Source organism: Balaenoptera physalus (genome assembly GCF_965194825.1).
Source record: "Balaenoptera physalus genome assembly, chromosome: 11".
Classification (NCBI taxonomy): domain Eukaryota; kingdom Metazoa; phylum Chordata; class Mammalia; order Artiodactyla; family Balaenopteridae; genus Balaenoptera; species Balaenoptera physalus.
In genome coordinates, this window is record NC_138896.1 from 60,894,172 (window position 1) to 60,918,843 (window position 24,672).

The window sequence follows — 24,672 nt, forward strand, 5'->3', positions numbered from 1 at the left end:
TAAATAATTTAAAAAAAAAAAAAAAAAAAAAAAAAAAAATAACACCTTGAATGGGGTGCAAAATACAACATCACACCTGATTGAAATAGTCATTGAAATAGTCATGAATAGTCATGTCAACACTGTAAACCTTGACAATTAACATTGTTATGGATTGACATAAACTCTTTGGGTTTCATTTTCTTCATCAGATAAAAAGTGGGGTTGAATTGCATTACCCAATACTTTTTGAACACAGGAATCAGTGTTACCAAGACTAATAATAAATTTATACCAGAAGACAGACTATAACCAAAACCTACCCTAGGAGGCATTAGCTTAGCAATCAGGCAGCAGGTGTGAGAATCCTGATATAAGAAGTTGGAAAGAGCAAAATGTCTGACAAAATTGTTACCTACAGTAACCTAAGAAGCAAATCACATTCCTTACATACATGAGGGCATAGGGGGAAAGTATGAAGACAGAGCATGTTAGCAATATGTGTAGAATATTATTGGATGCTTTGGCAAAGTGTTAAAAGAAAGAGATTAACTCCAGATAGAATTGGCTGGTTTCCAAATAAAAATGAAGGAAAGCAAAGGTTCTAAAGTTGGAAAAACATACTGCATCTAAACCCTAGTTAAGATGGCAAGTATAGAGGTTTTGAATGGAAATATGCCCAGTAAATCTGATCAATTGATTACAATGATGTAAGCAAAAATCAGAGTAAGAGTATAGCCTACATACTTATTGTTAAAATTTTTCAGTGGATTATTGTGCCTCAGGGAAAAGATTGAACAAAGGGTTTGGCCTTTACACCTGTTATTGTAGATAACCTCTTAGAAGCAGCATAGAGAGAGAGAGAGAGACAGGGAAAGAGAACCAGAGGTGTGGGGAGCAAGGAGGAGGAACAGGAAAAGTTTAATAAACCGCCATGAGTGTAGTTAGCACATAGAATTTACTGGTATCAAACTATAAGAAGCCAAGTAAGTTTTGAAAGATAGTTACTACCAAAGAAGCCAAGAGCTTGAGACTTAAAATGACCCTTTGGCTCTCAAATTGCTGCAGGCAAGAGGCAGAATAAGAAAGTCACACAACCCTCTAGGTGGGCCAAGGAGGATAATGGAGAAAGAACCACCCCCCAGAAGGCATTGCCTAGAGACTCGAAGAGCGAAGACAAGGTTGCTTCTTTCCAAGAACAGAATCAAGACTTAAAGACTTCTCTGTATACAGAGAGTGGAAGACCTTAAGAATGTCTGCCCAGAGGATTTCAAATTTGCTACAAACCTGTGGCTGGTATGTATTTCCCATTTTTCCACTTTCCAACTGGGAGTGTTTACTGTGGTTATCCTCTCCTTGTCCAATCTCTGCATTTGAGGGTAGGTTGATAGGGTGGCAGGAAATGCCTTTTAATTCACAAATTTCTGTAACATTCTATGAAAGTTCTTCTGAACCTGATATATAGTAATTACTACACATCACATAAAACCTAGACTTTGAAATAAATGTGTTGATTAGTTGGTATTTGGGATTGTCTCCCATGACAAGCGAGTAAATGGGTTTTGTTATTGTTGTTTTTGGTTTTGTTTCCTAAATGTGTGGGAAGAAGGGAACAAAGAGATATATGGCGATCACTAGGATAGAAAATTACGGTATTTATACATTTATATGTCTGAAATTCAAAAAATATCAAGGATAGCTGAATTTAATTAGTGTTCATGTCTAGGTGTTTGATGGCTCAGCAATGTTTGGATGAGTAATAATATAAAGACATACATACTATATAAATCAAGGTATACTTATTTGCTTTTCTTGCCTTCACTTCAGGTAAAATCATTAATTATGTTTTTATATAAAGTTTGTCCCCTAATTTGTGTTGAAGTGACAATAGTAATAGAAAAGGTTAAAATATAAAGTAGAGGGACTTCCCTGATGGTCCAGTGATAAAGAACCCGCCTTCCAATGCAGGGGACATGGGTTTGATCCCGGATGGGGAACTAAGATCCCACATGCCACAGGGCAACTAAGCCTGCGCCACAACTACTGAGCTTGCGCATCTCAACGAGAGAGCCCGCGTGCTGCAAACTACAGAGCCCACGTATTCTGGAGCCCACGTGCCACAACTAGAGAGAGAAAACCCACACGCCACAACTAGAGAGAAGCCTGCATGCCCCAACGAAAGATCCCACATACAGCAACAAAGATCCCATGTGCTGCAACTAAGACCCGATGCAGCCAAAATAAATAAATAAATAATAAATATAAAAATATATATATACAGTAGAGATATATTCAAAGTACAGACAGTTTGAATATGAAATAAGCATAAACAATAAAAAATATAGAGTATAGATTTTCAGGAATGTTATTTTTCTTCTAGATTGTTTATTATTTTTTATTAAAATAAAAAAATCAAATCACTAATTTGAACAAAATATAGTAAATTAATTTGGATTTATATTTTTTAATTATTTAAATCAAATTCATTACTCTTTAGATATAAAACTATTCACAATTCTAGCCTTTAATGTCCGTCTAGATGCCAGTGTAAACAATCAGTATTGTCCTTCAGACATATTGCCCAATTTTATCAAATAAAAATGAAAGACACCCCATTAAATTTGAACCTCAGATAAACAGCAGTAGTTTTTCGTACAAGTATGTTCCAGATATTGCATTAAGGCATACTTATTCTAAAACAGTTACCCATTTTTTAATCAAAAATTCAAATTAAACTGACTGTCCTGTATTTTATCTGGAAACCCTAATATACGTATAAATTTAAGAGTAATTGAATTTGCTTAATATTGCAACATGTTCCAGAGTCACTAGATACAACTGTTGCAAATAGTATGGTGATACGTAAGTAAATATCTGAGGAGGAATTAATTGAAAACCACAAGTAGCAACAAAACAGACACTTGGCAATACAGGGAACATATTTCAATATATTAAAAAAAAAACATTAAATTCACACCCAGAGGATAGATTTGACATGTTAATTAATTTGTCTTTTCTCTTACCTAAGTGCTTCCACTGCTCAAATTCCTCCTGCATTCCAAAAGGCAGCATCCGTCTTCATACTTAGCAATGCCAGGCATTTTCAAGGTAGTCAAACACAGGTGTCTTCTGTCTCTAGGCCATAGGGCAGAAGTCCTGGAGAAGGGTTTTCCCCCAACACCTGAGACCTGCAATGGGATTAGTCATGGGAGTGGAGTTAAGAGTTATGACTTACACTCTACCATGCAAAGTCCTTCATCCCAGTGTCATTGGGGCACATGTATTCCTTAATAAGTATATGTGTGTGTGTGTGTGTGTGTGTGTGTGTGTGTGTGTGTTCTTATAAAATCCTGGACTCTTGAACACCCAGGACCCAGAGTAGACATCCCTCATACCCAGGTGTAAAATGAATAAATTAGACTTTAGATATATTTCTTTCTGACTATCTCTGCTCTGACAATTCCCCAGTCCCCTTTGTAGGCCCTCTTTGGTCCATGTGACTAGTCCTGGGCAATGGACTGAGCAGAACTGGGTACTGTGTGTCATATCTGTGCCATTTCAGAGCTGGTATGACCTCCTTCAACTGTCTCCAATCATATCTACTGTGGAGATGGCAGCACAAGACTGTAGGGCCTCCATTTTTGACCAAGTGGCAAAGAGCCCGGCACCAACCCACATTAGATATGTAGCAAAAGCAAAAAAATAAACGTCTGTTAGGACAAAAACAGAAGGATTTTGGAGGTTTATTCCTTCCATCAAAGCATAGCCTGGCATAATATGAATAATATCAGTTCCATACTTTAAAAGAGCTTTCCACATTCTAAGATTATGTATCCACCTGGGTTTTTTTAAATCGTAGTTTGTGCTTTTTAAATTTATCTTTAAATATTTAATCAAACTGGAATTTTATTTTAGTGTAACATATACATATTTAAGGTTTTAGTCCAAAAAACCTGTCCAGATAAAATTTATTACCTAATCAATGATTTCCCCAGTAATTTCCAATAACATTTTTATCATCCACCAAATCAGGGGTCACAAACTATGTTCTGCAAGCCAAATCTGCCTGTTTTATAAAAAATAAAGTTTTATTAGAACCCAGTTGTGCCCATTTGTTTACATGTTGCTGTGGCTGCTTTCATACTATGACTGAATTGAGTAGCTGTGACCAAGACCGTATTCAACTGAAAGACGAAAAGTAAAATTCAAAAATATAGCCAGGGTAATCATTAAAAAGAAGAATTCTCAACAAAAAATAGAGATAAATATGTGAGGTATTGGATATGTTACCTAGATGATGAGAATCCTTTCACCATGTGTACGTATATCAAATCACCACCGTGTACACTTTGAATGTCTTACAATTTTGTTTGTCAGTTATACCTCAATGAAAGCTGGGGGGGAAAAGAAAAAGAAGAATGGGATCTTGCCTAGAACACATCAAGCCTTAGTATAACCCATCAGTAATTAGAACAGTGTGATACTGGTTAGAGGAAAACTTAGTGCTATCACCTCATTTTGGAAATTTAAAAATAAAACTGATGCTTTAAGGTGGAAATGACTTATTGAAATCACATAGTTGATTTCACGGCTGATTCAGGACCAAACTCCTGGCCTCCTGCAACCCACTGTTGGTCTCTGTTTACTTCAGTACACGTTACTTTCTCACAGACTGACGAGCTTTATAAAGCAGGGAATCTAGGTTGTACTGTGGTAACAAAAAATCTGCAAAAGTCAGTGGCCTAAAACAATTTTTTTTTTCTTGCTTAGTTTGTCTGACATGGGTCACTGTTGAAGTCTGTTCCACACAGTCACTCAGGGACCCAGTTTGATGCAGGCTATCACCATGGAGCTGGACTATCTGGGCATCTGACCTCCTCTGTGGTTGTGTGGGGGCCAAGGAGAACCCAGAGGATTTTGCAGAGGCTTCTTACTGCCTCGGCCCAGAAGTGATATATACAGCTCTGTTCACTTATTGTTGGTGAGAATTTGTCACATGGCCAAGCCTGTCTGCCAAAAGGCTGGAGCGTGTGCTGTCCTCTAAAGGAAAGAAGAAGTGGGTGTGGTGAGCCCTGGGTTACAATTGCGTGTGATGAAGGGGAAGTAACTGAATTGTTAGACTGGTGATTTCTTTCTTTCTTTTTTTAATATTATTGGAGTATAGTTGATTTACAATGTTGTGTTAGTTTCAGGTGTACAGCAAAGTGATTCAGTTATACATACACATATATTCATTCTTTTTCAGATTCTTTTCTCATATAGGTTGTCACAGAATGTTGAGAAGAGTTCCCTGTGCTATATGGTAGGTCCTTGTTTGTTATCTATCTTATATATAGTAGTGTGTGTATGTTCATCCCAAGCTCCTGATTTATCCCCCCTGCCATCATTTCCCCTTTGGTAACTATAAGTTTGTTTTTGATATTTGTAAGTCTGTTTCTGTTTTGTAAATAAGTTCATTTGTGTCCTTTTTAAAATTAGACTCCGCATATGAATAATATGTTATATTTGTCTTTGTCTGACTTACTTCACTCAGTATGATCATCTCTAGGTCCATCCATGTTGCTGCAAATGGCATTATTTCATTCTTTTTTATGAATGAGTGATATTCCATTGCATATATGTACCACATCTTCTTTATCCATTCATCTGTCGATGGACATTTAGATAATGCTTCCATATCTTGGCTATTGTAAATAGTGCTGCAGTGAACATTGGGGTGCATGTATATTTTCTAATTATGGTTTTCTCCAGATATATGCCCAGGAGTAGGATTGCTGGATCATATGGTAGATCAATTTTTAGTTTTTTAAGGAACTTCCATACTGTTCTCCATAGTGGCTGTACCAATTTACATTCCCACCAACAGTGTAGGAGGGTTCCCTTTTCTCCACACCCTCTCCAGCATTTATTGTTTGTAGACATTTTGAAGATGGCCATTCTGACCAGTGTGATATAATACCTCATTGTAGTTTTGATTTGCATTTTTCTGATAATTAGTGATGTTGAGCGTCTTTTCATATGGTTTTTGGTCATCTGTATCAGACCAGTGATTTATCTGATTGTTTCTCTCCCACAGAAGCTTCCAGTTTTTTAACATATTCCTGACTCTCTGTGTCTGTACCCTCATCCTGAGAGTTGAAGGATAAATATATGTCAAATCAGTGATTTTGGCTCTGTGTGCTTAAATGGTTAAAATGATAAGCAAAAAAAAGAGGGTGAAAACAATGGTTTGGAGGCTTGCTCATGGCTCCTAGGGATCTGCTTTATTTCTGGAGTGAAGGAGGGCAGAGTCCACCAAATCATCCGCAAATTCTTGGCCTGAAAGAGTTCACTCAGCTTCCTCAAATATTTACCATTTTTTAATAGAAAAAAAAGTGTTTGGTGTTTGTGTTAAGGGAAAAGCTTGAAGCAAAAGATAATTAGTAAATTCACAGAATTTTTATTTACTTCTCTTTCCAAAATGAAAATTTTGCCTTATGACAATTCAATTAAAAATACACACATAACATTTTGTAGGTTTTTAATGGTATATTTATTTTTTTATTCTATGTAATTTATACCAGGAGGCAAAGGTCAACCAGCTCTTTAATAAAGATTAGTAATCAAAACAAAAGATATTCTGAACCTGATGTAGCATCTTTAAATCTAGTATTATGCCAAAATGTAAAATAAAGGCATGTTTGATAGGCAATTCCAATTTAAAGATTTACACTAAAAGGATAATCCTCCAGTTTGGAAACCACACCCTCCAGTAGCCTTCACTTTTGTATAATACCCATGTTTTGTATTTAATACACCACTCTGCTGTCATTAATATGTTGATATAGTCAATGTCATGGAGATAATGCCCATGACTTATTCTAAAGAAGAGAACATGGAGCTCATTATAAAGTGACATGCATTTTGCAATCCATTTATGCAAAATATACCTATATATTTATGGATATATATGCACAGAAATTGGCTAAGCATAAAAGTGATGGCTGTTGAGGTGGTGGTATTTTGGGAGATTTTATTTTGTTCCTTTTTCATTTTGATTTCCACCCTCATTTTGTTTTTCACGATAAATCTCTATAGATTTTGCAAACGTGCATTTATTTTCAAAATTAAAAAAATGCTTTGGAGAAGAAATTGTACGTTCACGTAGAATTATAAATCTGCACATTGTTCTTTAGATGCTGGATATTAGCCTACAACTGGGTTTCCAGTAAGATCATAGTACTCTTTTGAAATAGTAACACTGTGAATATATTTTACCTTTTAAACACACACACACACACCATTTTAAGTTATGAAGAACAGTTAAAAATGCAAATGTGCTATATTTCATTAGAGATGGATTGTAGCTGTTTTATTCTAGTGGCTAATTCATAGACCTTTTAACATTATCTCATTGTGGAGAAGCCAAATATATTATTCCAGTCCTGAATAACTTGGTAACCTTTTTTGTCTCCCTTTGTGTGAAAAAGGGAGCAATGTCCATGATGGAAGAAAATGCTGTATCTCAGGGCCAGGAATGTAAAACTAGAGACAGGATTACACAGCGCTTTGGCAAATGCTAGATTATGCTCTGTATCATTCCTTGCATTGCAGGGAGAAACATTTTCCTCTCTCCTTCGCAAATATGCCCCTGATGCTTCTGCTTCATTTCTGCTTTCAATTCTGGCTCCGTTTTTAAAAATCAAAAACATCTTTCGTGGGGTCCGTGGGAAGTTGAGAATCCTTCATGCTGAAGGAGGTCCTAGAGGGCAGAGCTAACCCTAGGCAGGTAGAGAGGCCCCTGGACATCTTGCCTGAGCACACGCCTGCTCTGCAGTCAGACTCCCTGCATCTGAGCGCCCTGCTGCCTGGAGCACAGGCCTCGGCTACGCAGAAGTCACGGGTCCCTCAGGGCAGTGGATGCAGAGAAGGAAGATGCACAGTGCTCAGGGGGACCAGGGGCCCAAACCCCCAAATACTAAGGTTGTGTCTCAATGCTGGTATTTCTTTCCCAAGAGATGCTAAAAAGAAATACGCAGTTTAGTCAACAGCCTTTCTTGTCTTTTGATGCTCAGATGACAGGTTTCCTAAACCTCTCTTCAGCTTTTTCTTCTCGTTGTCCCTCCTCTGATTTAGATGCATCTCCATGAAAACATTACATGCATTCCTTTTTGAGGAAATTTCTGGGTTTGCCCTCCCAGCAGAGCATCACCGTGTGCGTGTGCTGGCCAGTGTTCATTTCTGGTCTGCCTGTGAGAACATCAAGGGTTCATGGAGATCGTTTTCTTGTACTGCACACAGCAGACTCCAGAGGGATCTGTGCCATCAGAACATTTGGTTTCTAGTCTCCCAAGTCCTCTTTGTTTTTGATCGTGACATTTCTTCATGCTCAGATGCATACGTGATGTAACATTCTTTGTTGATGTTCTGAAATGTGTTTTAGAGTTATTTTGGCTTAGCACGAATTAAGAATGGGGAACTAAACTTTTCTGATTAAAATGTTACTCTTCCCCCCCTCCTCCTTCTTATTCCCCTGCCTTTCTGTACCAGGCCTATCTGTATGGCTTTAAACCCAAGACTCGTATTTAATAGACCCTAGACTGTTATGTTGGAAATAGGGCAAATGAGAAGTCTCTCTGGGGGGTTTGTGAGCCTTTGTTGTGATGGGGGAGAATGCCCTAAAGGGGAGTTCCTAGCAGCCTAATTGTTGAGAAATGATGGAAGTTCAACAGCATGGAAATTTACTTCTCGCTTCAGCTGAAAAGGTGCTTATAAAGGTAGCTGGGCTATTTTAGCAATTTGCCTTATTTTGAAAATCCAATTTGAAAGCTTCATTAAAGGGCACTAATTTAGTGTCTTAAGGGAATATGTGTAAAGGAGCTTATCAACAATCTTAGATGTTTGCCAGTGTGTAGGTGAGCTCAACTCCCCAAGCTGGCATTACCCGGTTACCTGTATGCCCTTTCATTTCAAACACAATACCAAATAAATTCAAGAGCATCCAGACCAAGAGACTAACAGCACAGCTTCTGCTTGCCGCACGACAGGCCAATAAATCGGGAGATGAGTTCTTGGGGCAAGAAATAGTGACTTTATTCAGAAAGCCAGCAGACCGAGAAGATGGCAGACTGATGTCCTAGAGAACCATCTTACCCCAGTCAGAATTCAGGCTTCTTTTATACTGAAAAGGGGAGGAGGTGTGGTTGGTTGTTACAAACTTCTTGGGGCGGGAATCCTCTGTTCTTGCAGCTGTCCACCTAGGTCAGGCCAGGATGCTCCTGTAAACTTCCAACAAGACAAATTGTTGGTCTCTGTTCTGCAACTTTTTACCTCTATATGAATGGGAGAGTGTTATACTCTTATTAAAGGTCAGAGCCTTGAAAATAGGCTATCATGTGTATTCCAGGCTATAGGCAACATTCTTAACTCAAAGCAAAAGCAATAGAATACAAAGGTTAAAGTAAAAGAAACAGATCTAATATGGAGTCAGATTTGTTCTTCCCTGTTGCACTTCCTTTTTCCCCCGTTACCACCGCTGCCCACCCCTAAAGGTAGGATGCTTTCAGTGCAGAAACACCTCTGCATCGGCCTCAGCATCATAGATGTCATCCAGAAGTCCAATAAGGTAGACAGCAGTTTTAGTGAGTTTAGGGGTAGTTAATGTACAACAGGCCAAGGGCCTTAAGGAATGGTAACTGATTGTTTAAGGAAATACGAACACCTTCCAAATGCCTAGAAGAGTCACGTACTGCTCACTGCCTGCCTAATATTCCCAGAAGTATATTTCAGGCCCACATTGGGATGCAAAAGTTAAAATTGGATAGCTGAATTCTAATTACCTGCATGGCCTCAAATAAACCTGAACCTTCTCTAGTCCCTAATTTGTTGACTACATATGAGAAAAGGTAGAAAAATTTAGCTGAATTAAATGAATATTATTCTTTTTTGTCACACTTTCCTTTCTAAATAAAGGTTAAACTCTATGAGAAATTGCATTAAGTTTCATCATCAAGCTTGTCTATACACTGATAAGATATTGAAACTTTCTTTTTCTTTTCCATAATCACCGAAGTATGTACTAAGAGTGCTGTTTGAATTCCCCTTCCCCCAATCAATGGTTATAATTTTTAATCCAGTTTATAGAATTGAGTTCCTGTGTGTGTGTGTGTGTGTGTGTGTGTGTGTGTGTGTGTGTGTGTATTTCCAGAGTGAAGTTCGATCTAGAAGACTTTGTGTTAAGAACAAGCTCTTCAGGTTTCCTCTTAGTAGATTACCCATTCACCCATTCAGGAGCTGCTTAGGTGTAGTTCTGTCCAAAAAGAAAATCAAGTACACTGACCCTCCTTCCATGCAGTCCCAATCGTGTGAGTTTAAGACACAGCACAACTTGTCACAACAATTTCCCCCAAGGAAAGTAGATTTTTTAGAACATGACTTGAGATGAGGGGAAGAGAATTAGAAATACTTTTGATGAATTTTTCCTTGAATTCCATATGGCTGGAAGGAGGGGAGAAATGCCTGTCAAAATGTTTTTGGAGAGGACTAAGTCGAAGTCTCAAAAAATAGATCAACAGAAGGGTCTTGAATTCTTTAGGCTTCATTTGCTGAAACCTCATACAACAGATTTATTCTTATTCCAGCACGGCTGATTCCCAAGGGAGGCAATTTCCAATATTTGGGAAATATCTATTCATCAAAGACCAGTACAACCTTATCCTAATTCTTTCCATAGCGTTTGCTAGAACCACACATACCATCTGTTTGATATTTTAATCAATCTCTTAGCATATATGAACATGGCTACTGCTGTTGAAATTACATTTCTATAAAAAGTGGAAGGCGCCTCCCTTAATAAATCTGTTTATGATGTCTGTTATCGGGAATGGGTGTCAATAAGTGGAACTAAAAGGACATTTATTGACGTGTATTACTAGTTATTTGTTATCTCTTCATGGGGTTACTAATTGCAGCTGTTAAAAGTTGATTTTCTCCTCTCCAATTTATTGTGGGATGGGGCATTCATTGCGCCAGATCCATAGTTATTCAGTGCCTACATTTCAGAAGCTGAATTGCTGGATACTGTCAGAAAATGAGCTTTGGCAATTCCATGCAGGCGTGTACAAGTATAATTTTGCTTCCCGTTAATAACAGCCTAGCAAGGAAGCTCAGAATCAAATGCCTTGCTCTCAGCTGGGGGCAGAACGCCAGAATGATCTATCTTGGCTGGTGACCTATAATGTTGGAAAAGTAGGCTCCACATTCACTCAGGAGGGGTGGGCGGTATTCCGGAAATGTATTCCCATTCCTCCACTATTCCTTTTTTTTTTTTTTTTTTTTTCCTTTTGGTAGTGTGTGCCTTGAAACAATGGGAAAAAATGAATTACAGATAATAAAAATAGCACATCTCCAGAACAAACGGGAAATGCAGCGCTTTTATTTCTTGGGTTGTCAACTCGGCGCCCTGCCCCACGCCCTAGCCTGCCGGGGTTTCTGGGGCACCTCTGCGATTCTCAGTCAGCGCCCGAGTGGGCAACGGGCTGGGCAGGCGCCCACGGCAAGTCCACTTGGCGTCGCACGCCGGGACTTGGGGTCCTGCTCGGAGCCGCGAAATCTCTGAGAGCTCTGAGGCTACGGCTCTATTGGGGTGGAGTGAAGTGTTATTGTTGTGGGATATTCTCTGCAGAGTTGGCCTGGAGAGTGAGCCCCGGAGGAAGGGAGTGGGCAAGGCTTGGCCAAGTGTCCGCCAAGTCGGAGTCGGGAGGCGCCCGGGAGAGGTACGCGGGGGGTCTCGGCCCGGGGCGGGGAGCGGGAAGGCAGGGTGGAGGGGAAGGGGGCAGCGTGCCAGTGTTCTCTCCGATGAATGATGCTCACGCCCTGTGCGTGGCTCACGCGCTTTGTCTCTAGCCCGGGGCCAGGCGGAGGAGAACGGCTGGGGGGACGGATGGCACCACGCGCTCCGAGCGCACCGGGCAGGTGCCCGAGCTCCAGCTCGGCCAACTCCGGCCGCGCCCCGTGGCCGAGGCCCGGCCCCCGCAGGCGCCCGGCCGCGGCCATCTCCCGGGCGTGGCGGGTCGGGGACTGGAGTCTGCCAGCCGAGCAGCTGCCACACCACATGCCACCCGCGCGCTGCCGCCAGCCCAGGCGGGGACCGGACGCAGCCGGGGCTACGGGGAGGAGCCGGGCGTGTGGGAGGGCAGGGGCGCGCGGAGGCGGGGAGAGGGGCGCGCGGGACCCAGGGACTACCCGAGCCGGCTGGCTCGGGGGAGGGGGGCGGCGGGGAGACTGAGAGTGACAGAGCGACGGACAGGTGGGAGCAGTTAGACAGCTGGAGACTCGGAGACCGGCACGCAGAGAGAGGGAGGGAGAGTCAGGGGAAGGAGAGAGAGAGGAGGGAGAGGGAGAAGCAGCCTCGTGCTCCCTTCCTCCAGACGCCCTCTCCCCTGTCCGAGGGAAGCGGCTGGGGCATCGAGTGACAGAGCGACAGAGATGCGGGCACAGAAGACGGGGAGAGGGACCCTGCCTCGCTAGTGGGACCGAGATTCGCGGAGGGACAGACCGACGCGAGGGGCAGCTCGGAGAGCTGCGCGCGGGACGGCGAGAAGCCCGCGGTGGGCTGCCAGGCTGAGCGACAGACGGCCAGACAGACAGACGTGCCCGGGGACGGACCGGCAGACAGGAGGCGGGGGCACGCTAGCTCTCCGCAGGCAGCAGGGCGGAGAAGGCGGCGGCGGCGCCCCCTGAGCGCATCCGGAGCAGCGACGAGCAGCAGGGGCCGCGGGGTCGCCGGCTGAAGCCACCGCCGTCGCCGCAGCCCTGGCTGCCGCAGCCCTGCCAGGAGCCCCGCCGACGCCGCAGAAGGCTCCTTTTACTAGCAGTTAAATAAACCCACCAATAATAACAATAATACTAATAACCCAAGCCAAACCAAACAAATACAGCCAAATCGATCCGTGAGAAACAGTAATATTAATAAAAGCCAAAAACTAAATCAGATCAATCAAGGCACCGAGACGCTGGGGGGATATCCACTGTTCGGTCAAGGTAATATAATTAAGGTCTTCAGACGTGAACGTTGCACGCCTTTTGTGATTTCTTTTTTCTCTTTCTTTCTGCCTTATATCTGTGCTTTCGAATTGTTTCTAGTCTGTATTTCTTCTTCCTGTTTGTAGAAAGCTGTTGTTTTATATGTATTGTGTATTTATGTTTTGTCAGAGGAGGGGTAGATTTCCCCTCCCCAGAATGAGGCCAAAATGGAAAGCTGGGAGAGAATTGAAAAGGGCAGGTCTCTTCATCAGAGAAGTCCCCAGTGATTTATGCCGGTTTCTCAGTAGAAAGTTTGGAGTGTTTTTATTTCATTTGGAAGAGAGCTGTGCAAGGGGCAGAAAGTTGTCATCTGTTTGTTGTCCTCAGGGGACTTGAGGTCCCAAGGGGTTTAGGGGGAAGAGATGTTCAGTTTTATTTTTACATGGTTGAATTCTGTGTTTCATTGCAGACTCCAAATTTAACAGTCTTCTGTCGGAGGTTGTAGATATGCTGGTAGAACTGAGTTGACTGAGACAGGTGTTTAGAAAGTTTCCCAGGAAGAGAAATTGACTCACTGGATTTTTATGCATAGAAATCAGGCTGGAGTAGATGTGGTTGCTGTCAGCTGCTTGGGTTCAGTATTCCGAAGATACAGGATAAGGACAGAGTCCAAGCCTGAAAGGAAAGACAAAGAAGGAATTGAAAGTTAGAGGGATGGGAAGCTAGTAAGTACGATGGAAGGCTGGTAGGAATCACTTTCACGGTAATGTGTTTAGAGTGCAGATATCCATTTTAATTTCTCATTTTTTTTTAAGTTTGTTGGTATGACACTTCAGCCTCCCCAGACACAAATGACGATCCCCAGAGTTGGAGTGAATCTGGACAAGATTTCACTCAAATGCTGAGTAAATCCAGATGATCCCCACCTCTTTCTCATCCACTTTGGTGATCAAAATGACTATGATTGTTTTTAGAAAACAGAGAAATTGAAATGACAGGAAATCATTTTTCATTTGGTAAAAGTTAGGAAACCTTTGACACTTTAAAATAAATGCACCTAGTGCTTTGATTCGTGTCACCACAGGGTTTGCATGTCTTCATAAGATTTTAATGTCATTTTCGCAGAGGGCAGTCATTTGGAAGCCTAGAGCTCTAGCTATGTAGCCGAGTAGTCTACTGTCTTGGCATTAATTGCTTCTGCTGCCTCCTAATGTGGATCGCATAGGAGAAATTAAGTATGTACTCTTCCCAGGTTTATATGGATTTTTAAGGTATGTATTTGTGTTCGATCCTATATTTCCTTTCTTATCACATTCTTATATTTCTTTTTATCACTTCAACTAACAGAATGTTTTTCAATTTTCCGGAGAGGGAGTTTAGAATACTCTTTAAGGAATACACTTCCTCCTCACAAAAGATACAAAAGGCTAACCTATTTCTACCCTTGCTTATTAATACTATTACTTGGTTTAAAGTAACTTGGTTTAAATGCAGTTTTAAGACATTTAGACTGCTATGCAGAGATGTCTTAATTTCCCCTCACTGGACGTGATTGATGTTGTTCAATAAATCATATATCTAAGTTGCTGTGGATGAATGAATGTTCAACAGAGTATTTGTTTTGGTGAGATATTTAAAGAAACTTACGCAGCTCCAGAAATGGTCCTTTAGCTTCTCAGTGACTTAATTTCACTATACCCTGATTTCTCTTTTACAATATTCAGCTCAGACTGAGACAGGTTTGTGTGCTCTATTAGATTTGCAAATTGCTGATCTCCCAGTGACTTTCCCTCTTAGATACCAGCTGAGTGTGGTTACCTTGAGAACTGTGGCATTAGCCCATTAGAGCATGCTCCACTGGGGAGTTCTGTGCAGTCTATTTTTAATGCTATTTAATGAAGGAGCAAGCACCTCACTCAGCGATACAAGGAGCAGGATGGAAGACAGAGCTGGGCATGGTTATAGATACTGGAGAGGGATCTTTGGAAAGGTACAGACTGGCTACTGGGTATGGTAATTTTCATTAGTCCTAATATATCACACTAACAGAAATCAATTGATTTTAATGGGAGAATTACACATGAATAGTTTGATATGTGTTTTCATCAACCTCTTTAGTAATTCTTAGAAAGAAGACTCAGTAATTTGAGTGCCTTAAAACTTCAGGGAGATAGTAACCAGGGAGTTGCTGCATATATACTATTTTTAATTCAAGCTGTCAGGTGCTTGGGTGGTAAGAAGTGCAGAAATAATTTCAGATTCCTAAAATATTGTACTAGGGGAGGGTTCGGAGCTTGTAAACTGTTCCAGGCGTAAAATAACTAACATCCTTCTAAGATACGCTGATGACTTGAAGCTCTGCCTTGTGATTTTGTTTTTCATTTTCTTTTATAAACTTGGAGTCTAGGTCAAGTACTGTGACAATGAAGTGAAATAGGAAGTTTTGGTTGAACTTGTTAGAATATTTGAGTTGTTTTCTCTCCTTACTCTGAGATAAGCACAATAGATTATGTTACCAAAGGTTAAATATTTTAAAAATGTAGATAGCAGAGGCAGCACTGGTAATTTTTGGAATCTTATAATGAGGGGGGAACATATCTTTATATTATAGTGTGTAAAACATGCAAAGCCATCTGTCTGCAACGTTTGCATATATGCAGAACACCTGTCTTGAGGTAGAAAGTGAGAATGTTCAATCAGAAAGGTCTCTGCTGTTCATTTTCGTATTAACAACTTACTGCAGTCGGGTTACTTCTTTCTACAGAGTAAAGCTAACTAGAAAAATGCCTAAGCTGTTTCAAAAGTAATAAACATAAGAGAAAGTGAGAAGTTTGTATTAGGTGGGGAAGTGAGTCATATAATTATTGTTAAATGAAGCTGTTAGAACAATGTACGGAGTTGTCCTGGATCTTGTCAATTTTTACAAGAAATATTCCAAAAAAAAAAAAAAAGGGAAATACATTGCAAAGAGTTACTGTAATTTGCTGTTGTTGCTTCTGTTTTCCACCTTGTACTTTTAGAGGGAGAAAGTAATCTAATCAACTGTAATATTTCCCTTAGTGGTCAGGCTATTTGGACCACCGTGCTGCTACCTTTCTCAAGATTCTCAAGGCAGTGGGCATTCTCTTCTGAATTCAATGTGTATTTTGTCTGTGGACAAGATAATGATAAGCTACATGAGTAGAGTGTAGAATGAGTCAGCCACTGAAGACACAGTATACCATGTAGCCAGAAGTGGAAAGGATTGAAAATTCTCATTAGTATGGGGAGACAGTTTTAAGTCCATAAGGTTGGAAATTGCAAATGAACCATTTGTATACACGTTAGTTTAATTCAGATCTGCTTTGTGACAAGGTTAGGAAAGAATCTGGGGCTTAAAGGTGAGGTCGACACCGCGAGCCATCTCTTCAAATGGTAAGTACTGGCATCGTCCTAACTGGTACCACACAGTGGTAGCCTGTTGAGAAATTTGTGAATCTCTAACCAGAATAGGAATTGGTTTCCTTAAAAATGCCTTATGTCACCTGGAAAGTTCTGAACATATTTTAAGTCAGTGATGATTAACTTATAAAATACATGCTTCCTCTCTTTGGACAAAGGATCTTTATTTTTTAGGAAATTGATGGTTCCAGAGGCTTTACATTTCTGCTGACTTTGCTTTCTTTTATTTTTCATTCTAACATTTAAAGTTAAATATGATAAATGATTTCAAGCAGTGATAGAAGTCAATGCTAAAGGGCTGTTGAAGGTATAAGCAGAACATTAGCAAGATGTGTCTGTGACTGGATTTGTTTTTCTCAGGTGGTCTTTGCTTCTGAGGGTCAGTTTCCTTTAAGGTGTATTTATGCCAAGTGCTAATAAAGTGATTTTTTTCAGTGCCTCAGAGTCTTATAATTTAAATTAATTTTGCTTGTCTTGGATTAAACTCAGTCCTGGATGTTCAAAGTATTTATTACTTCTATTTACATCACAACGGTTTCATTTCTATGAGGATGAGATGGGAGCTGATACAAAGTATTTAAATTGCGTACATTAATATCATATGCTTGATAAAAAAATAAAGTGCTTGGGACAGAGTATCAAGTTTATTCAGCAGTTTTTAATGTTTGGCAGCAGTGTTATCTTGTGGTTTCAGAATTCTCTGTAGTCTGGTGATATTTTCCTAAGTTATAAAATGCCCATCGAACGTTTTGAAGGTACCTTTCTCTAAAATTACTGGGACATATCTGTGCCCCGGGAAATAGCTATGCAGGTAAACCAAAAAGCGAATTGAAATAATTACATTGAGACAGTTGAGGGGATATCAAACAAATAAAAGGACTGACTTCTATTTACCAAACTGACTGTACTTTCAAACTGAGTTCTCAGCATCATGTTATGTTCTTTTCTTGCTGCCAGCATAGACCTTGGTATCGCCAGGTGGGAAGACTGGTAATCACGGTCTATGGCCACAGTAGATCAATATTTTAAATTTCTCTACCTACTTTTCTGAAGAAAATTTCTTCTGGTAGTTTTTTATAACCCCCGCTTCATATACATGTCAATGCCAAAGGTTATCTAAGATTTTTAAAGTTCTGTAACCAAGTGATATCTATTAGGATAAAATTGCATCTGTGACTTATTTAAATGCCAAGGAATTAATCCAAAATTATCTCACTCAAGGCACAAGTTCATAATTATCCCTCAGTCATAAATTCATGCAACATTTTTAAAGTAATATAATTTACAATTGCTTCTTTTATCTAGCAACAGAAAATATTTCATTTTCTCCAGGTAAAGGAGAGAGGGTTCCACTAATCATTACCCTTTAAAAAACAGGCCTCTTACCACCTTGTCACATTTATCACTACCTTAAAATTATACAACAGTTCTTACATTAAAAATGTGTTGTGGATAACACACAAAATATTAAGATCTTATTGAGAAAATCACTTCTGTAAATAAAAACTGGTTTTAATATAAGTAAAAATAAAACATTTCAATTGAAAGGAGGACTTAAGATTTTTAACAGGAAAACAGTTACGTCACGTTTTATTTCAAATATTTCAGCAAATTTTGCAGAGATTTCTTTGGTATCCTGTGGTTACGCAGTATGTGATTCTACGCAGAATCACATAATGTAATATGCAGTCTTTTTTCTGCAGGTTTTTTCACTGCGACAGATTCACAAAGCTAATCTACCTAGATAAACCCAGATAAACTTCCTGATACCCACACAAGATAGGAAATCAGTGTTTGTGATAGGGACTTCCAAAAGAACTCTGTGACTTCTCAACCTAAGATGTAGTGCTGGAATTTTTAATAGTGGATATGCATTCTTTTACATTTGCATTATCATTGCTTGCTTCTTTATTATACACTAAGCGCTTGAGATAAGAATGAGGACCATCTCTAGGGAAATGGAAACCAGAGCAATGATCCTCCTATATTTTGCAGATTTTCTTCTAGTTGCCAAGATCCAGTACTCACTGTTAGAACAATCTAATCCATAGAATCATACCTTAAAGGAAAAAAAATGCATGTTGACATATTTTGATCTGGTTGAAATTGAAAATCAACACCAATAATTGAGGTAAACTATTTCCACATCTTCAGAGAATTAAAATGGAACGTCAATTTCTAAAAGTTTCACGATCCTTCAAGTCCAAATATAAAATGCCTTGACATGTAAATCAGAAGGCCTAGCCGTCATCTGATTGTTCCGTCATTTGAGTGGCTTTCAGGTGATTTCATCACTGTCGCATAGATCTAGAAGAATCCAGCCATGGGTCAGAAGAGAATGAAGGAGGGGCATGGCAGCTCACTGAAATTCAGAGACTACGCATAATTGTTTAACTTCTTTTTGCTCATAAACTCAGTAGGAAGATAAAAAGCTATCAAATTGTTTTTGCAGTTTTTTTATACATTTCTAAAGCCACCAGCTAAAATCCACACATGAAGTTCAAATATTTATTGGTAAGAAAATATCTATACTCTGGATTGACAGACTTTTCTTAGCATTTTGCTTGTTAATATGTATACCACTTCGATGGAAATCCCAGCGTTCCTGTCATCTGACTTAATTTAATCATCAAAGAGCTGTTGGAAAATAAGTAGATTCTGTCACATAAGAGTATCTCAGCATTGTTTACAAGCTTCAAATACCCGTTTCTTTAAAGCACGACTTTTTTAAAAAAAAATGATAGTGTCAAAAAACCTTTTGGTTGGAAATATGGCAATTTATTTTCTGTTTTTAGAGAAAGAAGATTGAGGTTTATAGTCAGATGATCACTCTTTAAGCCAAGGAAGCACACAGTTGTGTTGAAATTGCTATTGAACTCTGCCAAATTCATTAGTTGTCAGGACTTTGCAGTCATGTCTGTGATCCTGTTTCTTTTATCTGGCTTATGGGAATGATCAAGCTAACACTTTTAAATTACATAGTTTTATATTTGTTTATTTTAAATTTACTGAGATACGCTGGCATTGTAAGAACTTTAGGAAATTATCAAACAAATGGCGTAGCACTAAAGATGGATTCCAAAATCCCAACTAGCTGGTATTAATGATCCGTCATTTTTTTTTTCACTCTGGTGCTTATTTAACTTTGGTCACAGCACATGCTTCCTTTGTGAAGATTAAAGTAGTTCTCTAATCCTGAAATTTCCACATAATCACTACCAGAGTTTTGGAAAGATGAAATGATGTAGCACGCCATCATAACGCGTGTCCATGCTGTAGCTCTCTGCTTAAGCACCATAAAGCACCCTTAACAACTAGACTCCTTTATCTTTAATTATTATTATAATTATTGTCTTCATCCGGAACTACACATGACTTTGTTTTTAGTGGGTTTTTCTTTCAGCACCAAGAGATGGGAGAGTATATATAGTTAAATGTGAGAGTTTGCATATGAAAAAAAAGTATACGTATTTTAAGACAAGAATGTAAACATCCCTCCAAAAGGGATATCATTTTACTACACAGATGATTGCAATGTCTGCGTTATTTGTCAAGTGTGATGTGGGAAGCTCTAGTAGAGAGATATTTTGAACTCAGTGGTGCTTCCGATCCAATGTCAGGTTAAAAGTGAGCAAGGGATGTATGCCAGAGCATACTGGAGCTCATCAGAGAGGGAGCAGGTGACTGCTGTGTGCCGTGACGCAGGGCTTTACTTCCGAGGTATGCGGGCCTCCGTGGGATTCTGCAGATCAGAGAAACATACAAAATCTGGATTAAAATAAAAGGTCTGGAAAACAAAGTCAAAATTTGGTGGTGCACCCAGATCTCACTTCTCCAAAACTTACATCCGTAAATATGCAATTTACCACCTGAACAACCCATCCTGGAGTTTGGCCTCTGGGTCTGAGTAAATAACTAGAAGTGTGTCTATGGCCAAGACTCTCGACCCCTCTCTGCTTCATAGTTTCTGCAGGTAAAAGAGTATAGTAACACCAGTCCAGTAGCAACAAATGAGTAGTTATGTGACTTCAGTGATTTCGTTAATTCCTCATTGCTTCTATTTTCTCATGTAGAAGGTAGGACAGATAAGGCCTACTTTGCAGGACTGAAACAGAAACAAAGTGCCTGCCCCATAGGTATTTTTCACCAAAAGGAAATCATCATCTTTTCATATAAAAAAGTTTAGAGGGAGATTTAACCTGATTACATGAATGAGAAAAACGTCCTTTTAAGAATTTTTTAAAATAATATAGAGTACAGCTCTCTTCTGTTCCCACCCCATAAACATTTTTACTGGTTAGAGTTGGAGACTAGCTTTACTCTCTCTGGGCCTAAGAAATGTTGAAGGCCAAGCAAAGGTAGTAACTAATCTAGGAGGTGTGCCTTGTTCGTGGATAAAGATGGTTAGTAAGGTCATTATCTTCTGTAGTCTGTAGGGGAAGGGATGGCTCCATTCAGAGTTGTCTGGAAAGTGAATTATTTCTCTAATACATTTTAATTGTGTAATTTCTACCATCCAAAAGGGGTGGCTGAAAAACCTAATCATTGAATAAGAAGAGGTTGAAATGAATCCATGAAAGAATAGCCTTACATCCTGTACTAATGGGTGAGAGCAGGAGTGGCAGCTCTGGGTGGCATGAGACGTGGAAACATTTTTCAACGACCTCCCGGACATGAAGGGAAGCAGAGCTGTGGGCTTGCTTCTGGGCTCTCTGGCGCCCCCCACAGACAGCTTTGGTTTCCTGTCTCCAAGCACTGACTGAGCTGTTTGAGCAGCTGATACGGCCTCTGATTCTAAAGTATCTTCACTTAATGTTGCGGAAATGAATCATTTCGGCACGTGTGTGAAAATAGTCAAAGGAGGGAGGGGAAGACTTCTCTCATAATTGGGGTTTAATCAGTTAGTCCCCCGTCAGAAAATGTAGAACCATGAGTTGTGTTCAGTGCAGAGGGTGAGCCATGCAAAGCAGTAAATTCATCAAATAACCGCATTTTATTTTTTATTATAATTAAATATCAGCCATTCTTCTGAGGGATAGTACCATCAGAAAGTCATCCAGTGAAATTTCTCAGAAGGTACCTGAGAATAAATTTATAATCCTTTGGTATTCTAATATGAGCTGGAAAACAAAAAAAACAAGGAAAGGGTAGACAGATTACATATACTATATACACTATATAAATATATACATATGTATATCTATATAGCGTGTGTGTGTGTGTGTGTGTGTGTGTATCTAGAGTCAGCATACAATATATGCTTAAATACTAGCCATTTAACTAACATTAAGCAAAAAACTAATTTATCTCAAAAGGGTACAGGCAAACCTCAGAGATATTGCAGGTTCAGTTCCAGACCACCTCAATAAAGTTACTATCGCAATAAAGCACGCCACATGAATTTATTGTTTTCCCGGTGCATATAAAAGTTATGTTTGCACTATACCGCAGTCTATTAAGCGTGCAATAGCATTATGTCTTCAAGAAACCAATGTACATACCTTAATTTTAAAATATTTTATAGCTAAAAAATGCCGACCATCCTCTGAGCCTTCAGCGAGTTGTCACCTTTTTGCGATGGTAACATCAAAGATCACTGATCACAGATCACTATAACAAATATAATGACAAAGAAAAGGCTTGAAATACTAGGAGAATGACCAAAATATGACACAGAGAAATGAAGTGAACAAATGCTCTTGGGGAAAATGGCACCAATAGACTTGCTTGATGCAGTGGTGTCACAAACCTTCAATTTGTAAGAAAAAAAAATATCTGCAGAGCACAATACAGTGAAGAGCCATAAAACAAGGCCTGTGTGTATTTCCCAGTGCATTTTTTTACTGTCTTCAGCTGTTCTTGCTTGCACATGCCAGATATTTAATCAGCTTGTTGAATTCAAAATTGACCTTTATATTGTTGATGGCACCTAATATTCAAGATTTAAAATCAGCTCTAACTAAAGTTTTAATTGTGATTTTTTTTTTTTCCCAAAAGTTTCAGCCAAAGTGGATCTGACATTCATCTTTCTGACAAAGAGAACAAAGAGATGCCCTTATATGTAAAATTATAACTTCACTAGAGATGATTTTGGCTGTTACAAAGAAGCTTTTCCTTCAGATCTCAGGCAGTGACTTGGGCTTCTATGGGGATAGCAAGGTCCCTAAAACTTCAGTCGTTTAAACTGAGTACCTAGATCACTTTTACATCTACGTGGAAGGATATTACAGTTAACAGTCAGTTATGGTCTCGGGAGAGAAGATGAGGCAAGTTCACAAACAATTTCCAAATCACTGGCACACAGAGCTAGAGACAACTCCTGTTTACTGGAGATGTGCCTTCGGAGAGATTAACATTGGTGAAGGTGATCCAGGATGTGGGGAAGAAATTCACTCCTCTGAAGAACTGGGCAAGTAGGCGGTGATGGATTAAAAGGCAGGGGTGAGGGAGTGAGGAGAAGAGAATGCTGACAAGTTGGGGTTTCCTAACTCCTCTTCCTACCTTAAAGGGAGTCGCCCTGCTCTCCCTGCTATGTGGGAACAATGATAGGATTAACCAGAGTTAAATGGCAAACCGATTAATCCACTTGGGACCACCAGAACTGAATTAATGTCTTACTCCTATCTTTCAAAACAATCTAGTCCTAAAGGGTGGGATCCAGTTGATTAAGAGTAGAGTGAAAAAAAAGAAAAAAAAAAAAAAAGAGAGTAGAGTGAGTTTGCTTTCTTAATTTAGCTTCTACATTTTAAGATATCCTAAGTGTGGTTCTGATTGTATGAACATCTACTCACCCTTCTGACTTCCCAAAGCAAAACAAAACCTGGTACCTTAATTTAGAGAGATGAGGAGAATATTCTCTTTCTTCTTTGAGGCTACGGCAGGCTTTAGGAAGATGTGGATAGCAAGAGATTCTGACACAGCTGGTATTTTCATCAGGAAGCCAGAAAAATATCTTCTAGACCACACTGTATCAAAGTAGGGGAACTTCCATGGGAGCTGAATTGAGATTGAGTTCTTGTGTGGGAGTCAGCAAGACTTGTCTGTTGCATCAGATGTCACACTCATTCATTTATTTGTTCATTCTTGTTTTTCAGATATTTATGGAGGGTTTCCTATGTGTCAGGTCTCATGCTAAATATTTGGGAAATTTGCTATATAGGATTTTGTAGGCATTTGGGAGAGAGAAATGCACTAGAACATTTTGAACAATGAATTGAATGATTGAGAGTGTAAGGAAACTCCAAAATGATAGATGGGCGGTATCTTGGATGATAAAGCAGTATGAATTAATTTGGACAAATGAGAAAAATCTTTTTTTACCAGTAAATCTCGTTAAGGAAGTTGACAAGGAGTGTACCTCAAGAGCGGAGACCATTACTGTTTGCAGAAAACAAACAGGGAAGAAATAGCCCCGCTACTGGGGAAAAGTTCTGTTGATGGTAATAGAGCACAAACTAAAACCATCAGTTGGGAAGTTCTCTAACAAGAGAAAGAAGATCAGCTGATTATGACAAATGTGTATGGAATTGGAATAAGCCATTTTGTTTTCTTTGTTGATTTATAAAATCATATATTTACAATATTACTTACTAGAGCTGCAAGCAACTGGCACAGATTTAATTGTAATTATGAACTGCAAAGTTCAAGTTCATATCAGGTCAAACCAATGTATCTGTTTAGAATTAAAAAGTAAGTTTTTCTAAAAGCAAATTATTCTTTGAATTTGCTGTTAGATTCCACATTGTGCGTTTGAAAAAGGAAACTGAAATAGTTTCAGAATTTTATAAATGTCCTTAATAGATTAAAAATAATGCCTGTGATTAGAGGTAGGTGGAATTACATACGGTTCTGTAGGGAAACTTTAGGAGTAAAAGATTTGATCTGTAAGTCACCCGAAGGATTTTTTTTTTTAAGGATGCAGTTCTTTCCATTGGCAGAGATAAAGTTAAAGATTTAGGTATTTGGAAGCAGAGAGATATCTTGACATATTGTCCCAAGACCTGGTATCATGTTAAAATTTCTTGCCCTGAAACACTGAGAAAGAACTTACTTTTAGAAGTTACCCATAAAGCAGTAAGATTACACCAGACGATTTCTAAAATCTCTTCCAGTTTTCAATGTCTATTAATGATTTTGGGGGGTATAATATTTGTGAATCAATTTTATATTGCATTGTCCATAAATTTTGGTCATGCTTTTTTTTTTTCTTAACCTTTAAACTAAGCACTAATGCTACAGTATGAGTGAAAT

At 39.3% G+C, this 24,672-nt stretch overlaps 1 protein-coding gene and 1 long non-coding RNA gene across 35 annotated transcripts in view; one reads left to right on the forward strand and one right to left on the reverse strand.

Annotated features, from left to right (window-relative positions):
• Window positions 1-3,295, reverse strand: part of LOC309637387 — a 50,489-nt gene extending 47,194 nt beyond the window's left edge. The window contains exon 1 of the long non-coding RNA XR_014250510.1: window positions 46-3,295. This is a non-coding gene — a long non-coding RNA (uncharacterized lncRNA). The remainder of the gene's footprint in view (window positions 1-45) is intronic.
• Window positions 3,296-7,101: 3,806 nt separating this feature from the next.
• The window catches only part of ARPP21 (cAMP regulated phosphoprotein 21), a 167,171-nt gene continuing 149,600 nt past the window's right edge, over window positions 7,102-24,672 (forward strand). For 9 of the 34 annotated variants that reach the window (XM_082411818.1, XM_082411813.1, XM_082411821.1 and 6 more), the window contains exon 1: window positions 12,223-12,999. The gene's annotated coding sequence lies outside the window, so the exon portion shown is untranslated. The other 25 variants (XM_082411808.1, XM_082411823.1, XM_082411837.1 and 22 more) reach the window with 10 other exon arrangements.